This window comes from Lygodium microphyllum, chromosome 2 (assembly GCF_053477565.2).
Source record: "Lygodium microphyllum isolate KBCC chromosome 2, Lygodium_microphyllum_v1.1.10, whole genome shotgun sequence".
Taxonomy (NCBI): Eukaryota; Viridiplantae; Streptophyta; class Polypodiopsida; order Schizaeales; family Lygodiaceae; genus Lygodium; species Lygodium microphyllum.
In genome coordinates, this window is record NC_141136.1 from 121780896 (window position 1) to 121799506 (window position 18611).

The window sequence follows — 18611 nt, forward strand, 5'->3', positions numbered from 1 at the left end:
CCATTGCAAGTTGCATAATTTTCATGTTGTCTGCCTTTTGCTTTCATGTCTCCTTGCTTCTTATGACAATCTTTGGCAATATGCCCATATCCGCCATAATAATGATAGTCTTTGTCCCTGTTAGACTGCTCATTTGACTGCCAGGATCCACCACCTTTGCCTCTAAAGGTGATCTCCCCATGCCTCTAAAGCTGCCACTAGGCCTGTATATTTGAGCTATTCCATGCATTCTGCTATTGCAGTCCATAGGTATTTCGAGTGTCTCCTGGACCTACAAAAGAACCATGGCCTCTGCCTTGAGATAAATTGGAACCTATGTTAAGACCAAGCTTTACTTCTTCATGCAATAGAAATGCAAGCAGTTCATCCCAATCAGGGGGTTCTGCTCTTAGAGAAATAGAAGTATCAAATGCCTTGTACTCCTTACCAAGCCCATTCAATGTCATGGAGCAATCATATCATACTCTAAAACACTAGACCCAAGGCTATGGTCTTTATCTTTGTCGTGTAATGCTTGAATGCTCCTACCATTTTTTGATATATTATTAAATTACTTCTTAAGTTGTATCTTTCTTACATGCATGACATTACAAATATTTTTCATGAGTGTCCAAGCATATTTTAGGGAATAACAATGGTAATCTACATAGCCATTGAATCAGAAACACATAAAGAGAACCAATGTAGTACTTTGCTAGCTCTTTCCGACCCACTGTCGGTGAGCTCTTCATTGATCCTGTGTTGGATTCCATTAAGGTAATTTGAGTTCACAGCTTCAGTCCCCATGCATAAATCCCAATATCCTCTACCAATCAAAAAATTATGCATCCTGAACTTCCATAGTGAAAAGTTCTTGTTATCAAGCTTATCACCAACAATTTGGGTGCTGTTATCAGTGTCCTGAGCATTTTCCATCTTGTAGTAGGTAGTTTTTAATCAATGCGTGACTCCCCGCAAACCAAGATGTCTTACTAACCAATTTCAACCTTCAACTTTTATGATAGTTTTCTACAACAAAATCCTTGTTGAAATCACAGTATTTCAGCCCACAAACATGTCAAATACATCCACAATCAAGTGGCATATCATGTAGGTACATCAACTAGTTCCTAGAGCATGTAGTTGTTGCATACCCTGTGTGTGAAATACACAGGATCTAGAGCATGGTAGATGCAGAAGCTATGGAGGTTGAAAGAGGAAAAAGAAACTCATGAATACATTGACCCTAACTAGGACAAATTGTTACTCAAGTGATTTAGGTTCCAAGATTGAGACTTGGACTCATAAACATAATCTTGTGTATTGACAGTGACATTACACTTTACTGGAAAGAAAAGAGTACTATCATTGCATTAGAAAAAGAGTGCAAGTACAATGCTTTATAGGAATTGAATGGTGGTACTTTCTCCTATTGTGCATATGGGATTCTGGTCCTGAACCCTCACTGCTTCTCACAAAGGGACTAAAGTAGGTGTGATTGCAAATATCTCAACACCCCTCCTCAATCAAACCAAAAGTACAAAGTGTGTAGATGCTTTAGTGAAAGCAACACCTGCAAAGTGTGGGCACACCATAAACATGGCAAAAACACCAGAGACTGTTGTAGAAAAGGCTAAGTGTGGGTACCACAAACATGATGGACATCCAGAGGCTGTAGTAGGGACCTCACAAAGTGTAGAAAGGCTGTAGTACAAGGATAACTGAGGAGTTTACAAGTTTATGTTTGAGGCATTAGGGCTAGGAAATACAAAACTAAAAAAGTCTATCTGAATAGAAGGACTGATGAGGTTTGTCCTTCTCCTGGTGGTCTTCTTCTTCTTCTTCTTCCTTTGCTCCATTTCTTTCTTCTTCTTTGACTGCAACTAGATAGACCTTTTGGGACCTCTTTTTGGCGTGGCAGAACTTCTCAGCGTGTCCCGTCCTTTTGTAGAAGTCACAGAAGAGCTGATCCTTCTTGCCTTTGTACCTGTTGCCAACATATAATGCATGCTCATCTCTAGAGGTACTTGGTTCTTCCTTAGTTTTTAGCTTCTTTTCCTCCTCTAACACTGATGCCTAGATATCAACAAGTTCAGGATTTGGCATGTTGATTAAAGTTGTTGATACATTATTATATTCAGGAGGCAAACTCTTAACTAGAACACCGATGCAAACATCTTCTTCCATTTTAATGTTGATTCCTGCAAGGTGGGTTAGAAGTCCTTCCATGTAATTTAGATGTGTGGCAAGTGATGTGTTGGATTTCATTTCAAGCCTGAAGAACTCAATTAGGAGACCATACTTTGATGATTTAGACTGTGTACCGAACAAGATGTCAAGTCTCTTCCATGTATCCGGTGAGGTCTCACAGTTATCCACATGGTGGATATAGCTGTTGTCTAGCTCCAGTTTGATAATGGCCTAAGCCTTATCATCGTTCTTTTGCCAAGTGACAGCAAGATCCACATCACGAGGCTTCTTTTCTTTTCCAGTGGTAATGGCCCAGAGGCCCTTCTTCATCATAGAAGCCTTCAAAGTGGTCGCTGTAAAAATTGCACCCAGATTTGGAAAAATACAAATTTTGGGCATGATGTGCATCAATCTCCTTGATTTTTGTGCCAAGAAGTTGCTCCTTGACCTGAATAACAACTCTCGAGAAGAAATCTTGAAGAGATATGGCATGATTGATGAGATATGGCTACTCCAATAGAGGTAGGTAGGTGTTGTCCATAAACACAGTTATGGCAGCAACTCTGGAAAGAGGCAATGCTGAAGCTATAGTTGCCCAATCTCAATGATTGAGGTGCCAAGAAGGAGCTTTGGAAGTAGACAAACACTTCTCCAGAAGTAATTTCATAGAGATTTGGCCTGTGGAGAGAGATATGAAAGCTTCAAACTGATAGGTACTGCTATCTATGGCTGCCATGGAAGCTTCATTGAAGGTAGGAATGCAAATGAAGTTGGAGATAGGGTCCAATACTCAAACTGAGCTGAGAAGAGATGGAAAGGAGCTGAGAGGAGTGAAAAGAGAGTTGGGCCATGCTCAATTAAGCTCTGATACCATGTGAAATACGCAGGATCTAGAGCATGGCAAATGCAGAAGCTATGGAGGTTGAAAGAGGAAAAAGAAACTCATGAAGACATTGACCCTAACTAGGACAAATTGTTACACAAGTGAATTAGGTTCCAAGATTGAGACTTGGAAGCATAAACACAATCTTGTGTATTGACAGTGACATGACACTTTACTGGAAAGAAAAGAGTACTATCATTGCATTAGAAAAAGAGTGCAAGTATAATGCTTTATAGGAATTGAATGGTGGTACTTTCTCCTATTGTGCATATGGGATCCTGGTCCTGAGCCCTCACTGCTTCTCACAAAGGGAATAAAGTAGGTGTGATTGCAAATATCTCAACACTATGTACATTCAATCTTATTGGCAGCGGAGAAACATACAATTTGCAATTAGCAAAACAAGCAGCAAATGATGAGCAGCCTTTTCTAAGTCAAAACAGAGATATTTATGTGTCAAACATGCCCCAAAACATCCTAAACATTTGCCACTATATGCGAGAGTCCATACATGATCTTTCGGGCATATTGTAGTACATGTATAGCAAGTTCAAATGCCAAATATCTTCTCAGCTATTAAGAGTTAGCCAATATGTAGCCAAAAAACAAGGGTAATCCAAGCTCAAAATCTTTCCAAATCATAGCATACTTACGCCAACAGATATAAAGACCAAGACATGATCATACCGACATTCATACATGCCGTCTCTTCAAGAAGCAATGTCATATAACTCCTGTACTACTCATGTACAACCAATAATCATGTCAATACAATTGATTTTCAGCTCCAAAAGTTAGCATTCAAGTTTCTTTGCAATTCATACAACATCCAACATACATATGCCCATAATCAGGGTCCACAGATACTATCCAATGTCATAGATTGCTTCAATAAGTAATAGATGCTTGTTGTCCACAGTTCAGGACAAATTTCCAGCCTCTTAAAACCTTCCAAAGCTGAGCATTGGATACTCTAGAACCATGCTAAAATGCATGAAAATACGGGCGTAAACATTGTTAGGATGAAAGCCACTATTGTCTTGAAACCACCTATTGTTTACTATAGTAAATAACTAGTCTGCATAGGTCTGTGTGCTAAATATCTCAAAATCTATCAAGAATTTGAAAAAACTTTCTTCTACATATTTTTAGACCATGTCGAAACAGTCAGGAAACTTGGTCATTTCTCCAAAATCCATTTCTATAGAAAGATATGGCTTCTACAAAAAAGTGTGCTACAAGCATAGTCTCCTTTGATGATGTTTTTTCAGATTTGGTGTCTTTGATGTCAAATGGCCACTCACAAGTGCTCAATGAAGCCTTATGAAGGTCCCAAACAAGACACAATAAGCTCTTGCACAAGCACAAATCATAAACCTTGATGCATACCTCGACAGAAACAATGGCAGACTTTCTTCTTTAGCAGCCAGTAGCAGGTAGAGACTTTTATCTTCAAGCTCCAGATCTAGACTCCTTCAATGCCATGCTCTAGAGAAGCCCATTCATGTTGTCTCTGATACCATGTTCAAAGACAAAAGAGATAGAGTGGCACCAAAGAGTAAGTAGTCAGCTCATCTCATTCATCTTCATTATTCAATCTCTACTAACACGAAAGAGATAGTACAACTAGGTTACCACTAACCATAACTAATTGTGGTTAGGTCAACATCAACTTATTTAATGTCCCACACATGAGTACATCTGAACACAGGTGTAGGAAATGTCGGTCACACACACATATATATGATCAGTTGAGCTGTAAGTTTCAGTAATATGTCCATTGTGTGTGTTAGACTCTCGAAGGTCATGGACAATGAAGAAGATGGTATATCAAGGATACACCACTTTTTTATTAGAGGATCATGAACTAAGGACATGTTTTCTTGGATGATCTCTAGCACCACGAATGAATGCCCAAAGGTAATACAAGTTGAAAATGGTCCACAAAGAGTCACATCCAAGTACTATGCGACAATTCTTAATTTTCTACGAGTTGATGTATTATTGGACCCACTTACAAATCAACCATTTGTTGGATCCCATGCATATTTTCAAGAATGTGGGCATCTGATTATGAGACCATATCACAAGAAAGATACACACTATAGGGGCATGAATGGATTTGAAAGAGGTAGGCAAGATGGAGGTAGTTTGGCCATAGTCGAGCTATGTGACGATCACTTCCAACTACCTTATGCTCTCCTTGGGTCCTGTCCACTAAAGAAGAGTGCATTCTGAATCAAATTATCAAGTCTATCTACACCTCGACAAGTATGATATATTTTCTTAGATCTTCTTTTTCTAAAGATGACCATCTACTATCATGGCTAAGATCCCATGATTGGCATAAGATATGCTAGGTTTATCCTGGCCTTGATAGCAAGTAACCTCAATATTTCGTTGTTTAGTGTCTATTCAATATTCATAATGCTTCAAATTTTTGATAGCTTTTACTACCGATTGCGATCGCTAGGTGCCTCACTCCAAAAAATATGTTGGAAGATTTACAGATTGTCAAATTTAGTGTAATGGATCTCATAGAAGAAGATCAACACATCCTCTATTAAATTTGCAAGGCTTGGAGCAATGGAAATGACCTGTCTCTTTGAGAAGTACCTATCCAAAAGGATGCTCACGATACAAACTCACCTCCTCATACCTCTCATGGATGAAGTGGAGATTGTGAGACATGTCCATACATGATGGATATTCTTCCTAGAGCACTTTAGAAAAAAGACTTGAAGGGCTTTATGTGACCATGATGTCTACATGGACGAAGGTTTAACTAGTGTTTGAGGCATTAGTACATATTTCGAAGTGGCTTTAGCGACGGTGGATTCAAACAACAATATGCTATGGTTGCTAAGGGATGATGATAGACTGATTGGAGATATGGTGGTTGGAAATGGGATAGAAAAAATGATGGATGCTGCCATGGAGGAGAATGTGAATTGTTTTTGTATGTTGCATCATGCATCCATGGAGAAGTGCCTTGCTATAGGTAAGAGCAGGCTAGAAAAGAGCGAGAAGGAGGGAAATTAGAATTTCAACACAATACATGCCATTGACTAGTTCGATATCCAAAGGGCATGGAGGAGATGTCACTATTTATGTATATGCGGTGGTTGCATGAAGCTTTGATCTCGCAATTTCTCATGAAGGGGTAGCGGTCTCTATCGAGGACTGGAAATTCTGGAGGGGATGTAATCTGAAGGTGACCGCATGCTTTATTTGTTGTCATATCTAGATTTTATATGTAACAACTAATCTAACCATTTTGGTGTACAATACAAAATCTACAATGTAGTGTCATTGCATGGGCAACATTTCCATGTTGAGCACATCAACAAAATGGGCTTCATAAGGAATTGTGGTATCATGGCAAAGTTTGAGTAAGAGAGCCGATGGTGAGCCACAAATCCAAATATTGTAGTGGATGAGATGGAGTATTTTGGAAACTTGCAAAAAATTGTTGTCTTAGTGGATAATAATAGGTTGTACATGATCATATTTGATATACAATGGTTTAAAATGGTATTGAAAGGAGTTGAGGCAACTATTTAGTGAGGTCCATCTAGATTTTTTAAGGTAGATTTTGAGAATAGTTGGATGGATCTGTGTGATACATTTGTCCTACCAGGTCATTGTGAATACGTGCACGACCTTTTTTAACAAAAAAATTATGATACAAAATAGTCATAAATTGTAACGTGTCCACCTGTTATCTTCAGGACACGTCTAAGCAGTCCATCGAAAAGGATGTTTAGAAAGCTCCGCCTGGCACTCCCATGGAATGTCACGGGGTTTGCGATCTAGGACTTTCCATGTTTGCCATGTAGCGGAAGTATTCCGGCCATTCCCACGTAGGACCAACCTGAATTAGGGTTTTCCCTATTGGTTATTTCCTAACGGCAACTAGCGTCAAACCCAAGTGAACTACTTTACGTAGAAATGCCAGGCCCGAAGCGGATTCATGCTGCACTTGGTTCAAGGAGAATGGGAAATGAGAGGGATGCCAAGCTCAATCTCTCTGCCATAAGGCATAGTCCCATTCCGTTCCCCTAAAATAGCGTAAATCAAGATTAGTTATAACTCTAGGTCAATGCTCTTGTTGTTCATGTTCTTTGATGTCCATCATGATTTGAGAAAAGTTCCCGGCCAACTGGGACCACCCATCCGTAGGACAGACCCAGGGCTATATCCACGCACTTTCCTCAGGTTGTTTTAGTTATTTAATTACTTAACACATTTAGTTGGACATGTATCAATTAGCTTCCTTAATTAGCCCGTTAGGCACTTGTTCCTTCACGTAATCATAGTACATGATATAGAAAAGCAATGTCAAACAAGTTTCTTTTTTACAGGTTACCATATTTATCTTTGAAATACATAAAGTCCAGCCCGTAGGCTTATCCATAATCCCGAAGGCTATCCAGCAATCCACATGGATCACTAATCCAAGATTCCGCCCGTAGACTAGTATGCGGGCCTCGAGATCCAATCCCAAGTCACGTTAGCCTCTTGTGCAGGGCCCGGAAGTCGAGGGATTTACGGCCAGAGCCCCCCTGGCACCCAAGCGTCCTCCTGCTCCAAGTAGCACTCAATGGAGAGACCTCTCGCAACGGGTTCGGTCCACCTTCCCGGTGTGGTTAACAACTCCCTTGGTTAGGGTCAAGCAGGTAGTCGGGGGTAACTGAAGCTGCCTCTCTCTTCAGGCCTTCAATCTGAAGCATTAGATATGCATTTATCCTTTAATTCTTTGAGCAAACAAAGAAAAATAGTGCTCTTAATCTTATTATAAGCACAAACAATTCCATTGGTCATTATTTTTGGCCAACTACTAAGGAGTGAATCCTTCTTTCCAAATGCATTCAGCACTTGATTCGGGATCAATTGCGGCTTGGCAAGATCCCCTATATCCCGGGTTAGGGCCGTACCCTATTAACCCGACTTGATCAATACCTTAAGTTCATATGTTATTCCAATTTATCGGTTGGTCTTTTGCTTCCAAGCAATTATCTTTACTCAAGAAAGATACTATATTACGACGATTATTCATCCTCTTGCAAGATAACTTGCATAAGAATCTGCCAATCTCATTCCGAGGAATTGGCCATTCCCTTGTGATCCAATCACAAGATCATGCGACTCTGCACTTGTTGCACAAGTGTCGCATCAAACTATGGAACTATTCTACCCATCAACGGTGTCTTCTAATCACGGTGTCATGATTAGATATAACAACCCGTTCCTGGTTGCATTAGGCCGACATTGTCGGTCCTATGGTTTTGAGTTTCACCTTTTTAGCGAGAGACTCTTAGGGACTCTCTCCCTCTATGCAGTCCATCGGCTTTCTCTTATGCTCTCATGGCAGCGTCCCCCTTCCTAGCTATGCCCCATAGCCTTTATATAGGTGAGGGGAGGGGCATCCTCCCTCCCCCACGTGTCAATACGCATGAGCCTTTCCCCCTACAAGATCCATCGAAAAGCTTGATCATTCCTGCTATTCCCCTCCCCTCCAGCATGACAGTCGGCTGGGGGGATAAGGGAAATAATAGTAAAAAAATTTGTCATTATCCTAACTTAATTATCCTTATGACCTCCTATTAGGAGGAGGTTCATGCAAAGGATATGTATTTTTGATTCAGAAATGTTACACAAATTTTGATTCGCTCTTATATGTGATATTGAACAAGTAATCTTCTATCCAAATCCCTGACAACCTTGATGTTGGTATGTTGTGCCATCAACACCTTAGAGTATGCAAGTGTATGATGAAAGCAATGTCACCAGCAAGGATGAGGAGAGTATGCAAGTGGAGGGGCCAATGTTGCGGAGGGTGGAGGACGAGGAGGGCTTAGAGCGTGCATGGAAGATAGGCACGGGTAATGTAGACAAAGAGATGAGGCCATGAATTTTTTGAGAATGAACTGTACTTCTCTTTCTGTGGTGACCTATCTATAGACCTTCCAGTGTACTTTGAGCTATTCCAAGAGCTTGACATGGAGAAATTCATGGATCTAGAGCATGGTTATGGTGGATGGAACACAAAGACAATGTTCATGGGTGATGATGTAGACTAGAGAGACCAATTTTTACTCAAGTGAATTAGGTTCCAAGATGGAAACTTGGACTCATAAACACGATCTTAAGTATGACTCTGACTATGAATGAAGGAACAAAGTACAATTGTATTCCATCATTGAATGATAAGAAGGTATATAACTTTATTGTCTCATGATGGTTTCTCTTTTTCTTCACCGTGCTTATGGGATTCATGAATCCAGCATTTCAAACATCCTCATTGGTAAATTGTTTGAGTCTTGCCCTATTTCTCCATACAAAGAGGTTGTCACATGGGTGTGATTGCATATTTCTCAACACCCCTCCTCAATCACAACCATAAAAGAAAGCACTAAGTGTACAAAGGCTCTCATGAGTAGAACCTTGCTAATTGTGGGTATGCCACAAATATGGTAATCATCCGCAGAGGCTATCACAAAAAAGGTTAAGTGTGGGTACCAAAAAACATGGATAACATCTAGCAGTTGTTACAAGGTCTCACTAAGTGTATAGGGGTTGTTATGCATAGCTTTACATGAGGAGTTTTACAAGGCGTATGTTAGGAGCATTAATGGCAAGTACATACAATAAAAAGTTCTAGTGAAAAGTAGAGACAAGGATCAACAAGCCCTTATGGTTTTCTTTATCAGATATGTCATGGTAGGCATAACACATCTTCTTTTATTTGTCTTCTTCTTTGATGTAGTCTGTTTTTCTTTCTTTGATGCTCTTTTTGTCTTCATGGTCTTCTTTTTCTTTATCTTTTTCTTTCTGGTCTCTTTGGTCTTCTTCTTGATTATGGTCTTTCTGGTCTTCTTCTTCATTGACTTTGTCTTCTTCTTTATGATATTTCAAGTCTTCTTCTTCATTGACTTTGCTTACATTAGTCTTCATGTCCATGTCCCCCTCAAGCAAAGGTATCATCATCTTTGAGATTTGCATGATGACCAAGGTAGTTGGAATGTCTTCAAAAACTTCAAATGAAATCATTAATTGCACTTTAGAGTAGGCATCTGCATTTCTTCCTATAGATGGAACAAAGGTATCTTCTATGTAGTACAATTTGGCAAGGAGACTCGTTGTATCACTCTTCATAATAAGCATCTTCATAAAAGACTTGTTTTTGGTCATTCCCATAACTAAGAATGAGCTTGAAATTTTGAGTTTGCACTGCAGAAGAGTTATACTTCAATATGTCAATAGACACAAGAATATTAGTGTTTATCAACAGTGAATGAGTATCAAAAAGATATTATCTTGAAGCTTGGTGTTGGATGCTTGAACTTGAGATCTTCAAATCTTTCAATAAATCTTCTAGATGATTTGAGTGGTGAATCTTGCTCGAAAATGAGCTGGGATTCAGCTTAAAGAGATTAGCAGACCTTTAAAGGATCTTGATGATGCTTCTTTGATGCTTTGGAGCTTGTGGCTATGGTTGCCACAGTAGGGTTTCAAAAGGTCAACTAGTTTTTTCTTGATTACAACAGCTACAATAAAGCATTCACCATAAGATTTGGTGGGGAGAAGCTTACATAACAAGCTTTAAATGCCTTATGGCTACAGAATGAATCATGGCTCATGTGAGTGGCAAAATCTATACGATCGTTCTAGGGTGAGATTTGGCATAGCGAGCTCAAAAATCCACAATGCCATGTAGAGGAATCAGCAATGTCGTGCTACGATATAATAGAGAGTTGTGTAGGGAGTCAAGGGAGAGAAATCCAAAAGGATGCTTAGAGAGATAAGGCTTGTAGAGAGAGATCTAGAAGCTATAAGGAGGCAGGGAGCATGCTAGCTATGGCTATCCCAAGGTGGAAAATAAAACTAAAGTTGAATATGAAGTCATGAGCTACCATTGAGCTAGACTTGAGCTAAGCAATGATGAAGAGGAGTTGGAAGAGAGGAGGAGGGAACTAAGCCATGCTCACCTTGGCTCTGATACCATATTGAAATGCATGGATCTAGGGCATGGCTATGGTGGATGGAACATAAAGACAATGCTCATGATGACATAGATTGGAGAGACCAACCGTTACTCAAGTGAATTCGGTTCCAAGATGAAAACTTGGACTCATAAAAACAATATTGAGTATGACACTTACTATGACTGAAGGGACAAAGTACACTTGTATTCCATCATTGAATGATAAGAAGGTACATCACTTTATAGGCTCATGATGATGGTTCCCTTTTTGTAACATGCTCACCTATCAGGTGTCCTCTGGGCACATTTTTAGCCGTCCATTGAGAGATGAATCTAAGTGACACGGGCTGGCACTCCCATGGAGTGTTATGGGGTTTGTTGTCTAGGTTTTCTCGATTCCACTTCGCAACAAAATTTTTGCGGCCAAACCCACTAGGATCGACCTGAAATCTGGGTTCCTAGTGGTCAAGGTCTCCTGACAACATTCTAGCGTCGGGTCTTGGACATCCTACCTTTCACAGAGATACCCAAGTCAAAGCAGATCCATACTACACTTGGTTCAAAGAGAATGGGAAATTACTACGTGTCGGTTATTGGTAAAACCTTGTGAGAAGCTTCCTAGTTCTCTAGGACCACCCTGCCATAAGACAGGACCATCGAAGGTCGTGCCCACCCACTTTCGCCAATAGGTGTTCTTTAGTTATTTAATTAGGTCCTAACACAATTATGTGTGACACTCGAGTAAATTACTCATGAATATATGTGTGCATCATGTGGGTTCAAAATAAGGTATTTTCAAAATACCAATTTAATATATTTTTTACATATAGAAGGGTGTAATATAAAGTATTATTTACAAATTGAATGAAAAAGTTTTATGCTTTATTCATGAAAAATTTACAGATAAGGATATTTATAAATAGGCCTTGAACGCACATGATATAGAGGCTATACATATAGTAACTTTCCTCAGATATGACATTTAAAGTCAGCTTCCTTAATTAAGCCTTTTAGGAAATAGGGTTCATTTTGCGTAATTTTTAGGAAATAGGGTTTGTTTCGTGTAATTTATAGCTCTTTAACTTATCTTCAAGTTAATCTTTGTCTCATATCCATAGAGGAGAAATTATATATCCCTTTAGCCTTATAGAAGTAACTAGACTAAATCACATGGCATCACAAATTCCATCATTTATCTAGAATAGGATCTTCCAACGCCACAAACATTGGGGCCACGGAGGTCCTCAACTTCGTTCTAGACATGGAAAGGGGTGTCCAGAGATCCAGCTAACCCACAAGATACCTAGGAGTGAAATACTATTTCTGCAGTTGGCACTAGCTAGAAGATTTGCTCGTTGTTGTTTGAAAATTCTATCATTTGCTTTGTTGAATGCTCAACCTTATTATGAGCAATGTTGTGCCTATGATGCTAGTTATCCTCTTGGGAAACCAAGGGCTCCTTGGGAACTAGTGGCTTTTGTATATGCTTCATGGGTACATATGATATTTTCTTATTAAGCATGTTGGACTGAGGATCTACCCTTCATATAGTCTTGTTTGGTCTCTTGATTTCAATCGTGAAGGGCTTGCACACTCCAATGTTTTTGACTCGAGACTTGATTTTTCATTTAGATTTCCTCATGCGCTTCTTTGCTCGTGATGTGTCCTGACCTTCAGCTGACAGAGGTGTTTTAGCAAGGGGCTTTGGTACCCAAATCCATCGGTTACCTGCGTAATACCCTTGAGCCTCGTAGCAATGCTTTGGATATCCATTGCGGTGTTGTGTTGGCTTTCCATCGATACCTTTGTTTATAAGGCTTGGGCTTCTTTTGTGGTCTTTTACGATATTTATAAGCCTAAAGCCTATCCTTGGCATTATCTCTTGACCTTCTTGTTTCAAGCCTAGCCTTACTCACTAGTTCTCTCCGTTCAACATGCGCTTCCATCAACTCTTTCAACAAGTCCTTGCTCTCATTACTGGGCTTGCTTGGCATGTCAAATTGTTCCTTATCCTTCCCCCGAGGCTTGATGAGGTCAGTCTTACTAAAGGTTGTGACTATTCTCATACCCGATAGTGTCAAATGTATCCTATGTTCTACATAATTGGCCTCACACTTCGTCGCCCTTTTGAAGGATTATCCTAGGAGGGTTTTCTTTCCGCAGTTAACGCTATTTAGAGGAACATGGAATAGAATAGGCAAGCTTTCAGTCTCAATAGCTACAAGGATTTTGCATCTCCCTATAAGTGCTTGTGGGTGTCCCCTGTAAGGACTAGGAGTTGCATTAGTTGGTGTGAGCTCTAGTTGGACTAGTAGGGTCCATGCTTCATAGGTCAGGATATTAGAATCTGCTCCATTGATGAGAGCATCAACAATGTGCTCTCTTTTTGTGGTGAGTTTGACCCTAAGATAAGCAAGTGCTACTACATCTTCATCTTTTGGGTCTTGGCTTGTAAATTCAAGCCTTCTGATACATGCCTTTGAGTACTCAACTGCACAATTAGATGTGGACTCTCCAGTAATGTATTGGGTCATCTGTGCAGTGCCATTCAAGGTGCATCTATCGTCAGGACTGTCATGTCTAGTCATCCTCACAGTTGTAGCTTGATGTTGTTGCATTCCGCTTTGACTAGTTGCAGTCCACATGCAACCTCTACATGTTTTTGTGGTGTGTCCTTTTTTCCCTTGTTGGCTAGATTGGCCCATTGAGGTTCTAGGGTCTTTGTTTGTCCTTGTTCGGGTATGGGCTTTCGATTGCTTTTTTGCAAGCCAGAGTCTATGCTTGTGCAGAGCCTTTACTACACTAGGATCTAATTCGGAGGACCTATTGCAGTGCACATTTTCTCTCGAGCCTACTTAGGGGAGGTGCGGAGGGGCTAGAGCTCCCCAGCCCGCAAGGCCATTACGGTAAACACCATGCGCAATTTAAAGGACTATTCGTAGCCAAGTTTTGAACTACTTGCTCTAGATTTCAGCCCAATGATAGATCTATGATGTACTTTCGGATCTATATGATCTCTAGGTCAGTAGTTTCAGGGTCTACAAGTTAAATATTTGGAAAAATCCAAATTTGACCCAATAGGTTTGAATTGCAGGGCCCAAATGTCCGATTCGGCCCGGTCCGAGTGGCTGAGGGCCAAATGAGAAGGGGCCAAATGTCAGATTCGGCTAGTCCAAATGTGGTTTGTCCAAGGGCTGAATGGCCGGTGGGCCGAGGGTCGAGCGGATGAGGGCTAAGTCAAGAGGGCCGAGTCAAGTGGGTCAAGTTAGGTGGGCGGAGTCAAGTGGATCGAGGGCCGAATGGTGAATTCGGCCAGGCCGAATGCAACTTGTCGGAGTGGGGTTGGGCCGAGTTAGCCAAGCGGAGGGCAAATTTCGGGACTCGGCCTAGAAGCATTGTCACTCAAAGGGGCCGAACATGACGCGATTTTGACCGGTCCAACAATGAATCGCTCAAATCACACTATTTAGGTCACAGCCTATCGCACCCATCTCCAGATCAAGACTATGGTGGAGGGGAAGAGTTGTATATACTTGGAATAGCAAATAAACTCCAAAATGTAAATCGGCAAATGAATCAAACCCTCATGCCCTGTTATGACAACAAAAATCCTATTGCTTGTTTTTCTTCTTTTTTCTTGGTTTTTTCCTACCCTAATACATCCAAATCACAAAGAAAACACCTATACTACTCCAAAATGCTTTTCCAATTCCAAAAAACCAAAAACCTACTGGCTAAAGAGATCGAATATCTCTTCAAACTCCCTCGCTTCCTACTTATCTACCTCAAGCACCGATTCAGGGAAAACCCTACTTTGATGCTCAATTCAAAGTGCGCAAGCGCTCAAGGCTTGAATCCGTTTGTCACGGCCAACAGAACCAAAATGTAGAGACCTTCAACCGCCAAGACCCATGGACCACTTATTGCTTCAAGTGTTCCAAGCCGAGCACTAATGACTACCTCTCACATAGCCGATGCGCCATCCATCTCTATGGGTGTAGTGAGCTTACCTCCATGACTGATCGAGTTACCTCCTCTCTCGAGCACTCCGGTAGATCCATGATCTAAGTGCAAGCTTCAAGCAAGCTCCATCCTCAAGCTCCACACTCCAAGCTCCATTTCCATGAGCAAGAGAAGAGAAGAGAAGAGAAGAGAAGAGAAGAGAAGAGAAGAGAAGAGAAGAGAAGAAGAGAGGAGAAGATGGAGAGCTTCTCTTCCCCGGCCCTCACCCTTACACATTCACTCCCTCACACTCACACACACTGTCTCTCAAGCACAAGCTCAAGCAAGCAAGCAAGAAGAAGAAGAAGAAGAAGAAAAAGAAGAAGAAGAGACCCACTTTTCAACTTTATATACAAAACCCTAAATCCCTTTTGGGCAGTCATCCCCTTATCCCCTTTTTTTCATGGCTGGTCGTGGCCTAGGCCCTTTTTCCCATTGTCCTCCTATCTTCCTAGCTTTCTTCCTACCGCCCATCTACCTTTACAAATTGCACGGGTAAGATTCCGGTGCTCTTTAAATTAAATCATGACGCACTTTGTGTTCTTTTACAAAAGTATCAACTTGTACTTTTTCTTGTGCACCTTTTTCCTTTATTTAGGACTTTTCTACACTTCTTGTATTTCCATATTTTTCTTGGTGCGCCTTCGTCTTCCGTTTTACTTTTTCCTTAGCCTTTGTCTTCTACTTTAGATTTTTCAGATTTTCCACCTTGTTCGTCTGAGGGTTAACAACTGATGAGGAGTTGCAAAGGATATTCACACATATGTCTTTTAGATGAGATGACCTGCTCTAAAGATATGGTAGACTAGGATTTATCATGGTATCAAAGGTGTTTTAGTATAAAGGTCATATCCACAGAGGATCAAAGAGAGAAGGAAGTAGAGAATAGGAGATAGAAGAGAAGAAAAAGAATAGGCAAGTGGTACAAAAGATAAAGGCAAAGCTGAATCAATAAAAGCACTATGTATTAATAAAACCTAAGAAGATAAACCAAATTCTTGTTTGGGACTACTCGAAAGCAATCTCCAAGCATTAGATCTCCTGGAGCTCCCTGGTAGACAAAAAATGCACACCAAATACTAGCTTATTCTCTACTACTCAGACGACAAATTTGATGGTCTTGTTTCCTTCCGAAGAGGGGGTAAAACTTTAGGACACATGGTCAAGATTCTCCTAGATTTCTCCTTCTTCTTCTCCCTATTGAGAGTGTTATTTCTTGCCTGTAAACTGTGATCACATGTGCACAATTTCAAAAGCCCCTCTTTTTGTATGAGATCTCTCAAAACTAGCTAAAAAGCCACTTGCTTTTTGCATGTCAGCCTACTCTAGAAGTTTTCTATACATTTCTAAGATATTTACAAGAAATAATATCCAAAATATCAAAAAAGCCTAAACTTGTCCAAAAATTCCATATTTTGGAACCATCCATAATATGGTCACTGACACTAATAACTAATATGTATTAACTCTCTAGATCAATAAGAAATTCTAATGATGATGCACTCTAGGGTTTTTCACATTGTGTCTGTGTAGTGGTACAACATCCATCCCCTTTGAATTTGCACATCCTCTATTATGTGCCAAAGTCCTAGTTGTCATCAGATTTTGAGTCCTCCTCATCCTTTGCAACCATATCCATTGCTTCTTCATCTTCCATATCTTCCTGGCTAGCCCTTTGTAATATTTCCACTACGAAATATTCAAGATCCTAAATCTCGCGCAAAAGTGATTCAAAGTAACTTCCCGCAAGAAAAAGACCCTGGGCTAAGTGCTCCACCCTCGCACAATAGCAAACTCTAGCTCTGTGTCGCGTATAGGAAGCTGTGGCTCAAAAGCCGTAGTTCCATGCGGGAACACCCCTTCAAGGGGGAAAAGGGATAATTGATACATTTTTGGAAAATTTTTTAATGGATAAACTCCCCTCCCCTTCAGCCGTTGCATGGCAGGGGAGAGGGAGTGTGAGAGGAGCTTGAGTGCGGAATAGGAGAGCACGGGGGGGAGGAGGCATGCAACTTGCGACGTGTGTGGCTATCCCCCCCTTCAAACTATATGACCCCCCCTCTCAAGCTTGAGAGAGGGAGGAAACGACTAATCGTGTGCCATTCTGCTACCGCCTAAGGACCTGCCACACCATCACCATCCATCTGCTGCTGCAGGCTACCACTGCCAAACTGCGCTGCCGTCGTCATCACCATCACCATCATCATCATTATCAACAACATCGTCATCATCCTCTTCATCTCCTTCATCGTCATCCTCATCATCTTCCCAATCATTTTCTCTCTCCACGTTAATTCCCTATGACAGAAGCTTGGAAGCTTCTAATTAGAAGCCTCTATTAAATCCTCCATAAGCCTTGTTCTCCCGTGCCTTCCTCGGTTTTTAAAAAACCATGACTGCAAGGCCTGTGTCCTGCATGGAAGAGGAGATCTCAGACTGAGAGACTTCGAAACACGTGAGTAAACCAAGGGGGAGTTGCTGCGACAAAATTCACTGCATAAATGGCTCCAAAGCAAAAGGCGAGAGGAGTACGCATGGGAGCTTCCACCCTGAGTACGCGTGTGGACAACACCCCGATTCTTAATGCCCAGGTTTTGATAAATTTCCTACATGAAAAGGATGCAATAAGCATGTTAAATTCTTGTAGGCAAGTTTAAATACATTGGAAAATTTATTTGCTCTGCCGAATTCACAAGATTTAGTTGCATGTCGTGCATTTGAAATTGCTTGCACTTCCATGGTCAAGTTGCAATCCTAAACGCATGATGCATAGTAAAAAGACAGAATTGTGCAAAGGTATCTTTGTTGCATCACGCATGGGACAGGGCATATAACACATAATGCATAGTTGTGATTCACATATAAAATAATCGTAGATGCCCATTAAATGATGTCTGAATAGTTGCAATGCATGGAAAGGATTTATGTACTTTGCGAATCGCATGCGATGATAATTACATCCTAGGTTGGGTTAAGTGCTAAAGGAAGGATTAAATCAATAATGGTCTCATGGCATTTGCTCATGCATGGAGTTCTTTTATTGAAGTTTGTATTTTGGGAAAGGATGCATCTTCATATTAAAGATTGAATTCAATGCATCAACGTAGGGTTTATACGAGTTAGCTTTGAATGTCAATCATTATAGTATAGGGCAAGGAAAAGAATGATCTCTAAGATGCATAAAAGCAGAAGGTCTATGGTTTGAAGTTGCATACTCACATGGAATGATGCATCTCACCTATCTTCCAGTTACTTACATCTTTTAGGGAAAAGTACTTGCAAATTTAGAAGAATGTATTTGCATCTTTAAAAGAAAGATCATCTTAAATCGTGGGTTGGTTAGAGCAACTAAGTATTCCGCATATAGCTGAGTAGCTCACATGAAAATCATAAAGGTACGATTAGATTGCATATGAAGATCACTTCAAAGTGCTAGGTAGGGTTAAGTTACATTAAAATTCTGCCTAGTATCGCACTTGGGTTGCCAATTTAATACTTCCAATCTTAAAGGTCTTACCCACATTTACGAAATGTTAGGGTTATTTAAACAGTGTTCAAGAATGATCTAGG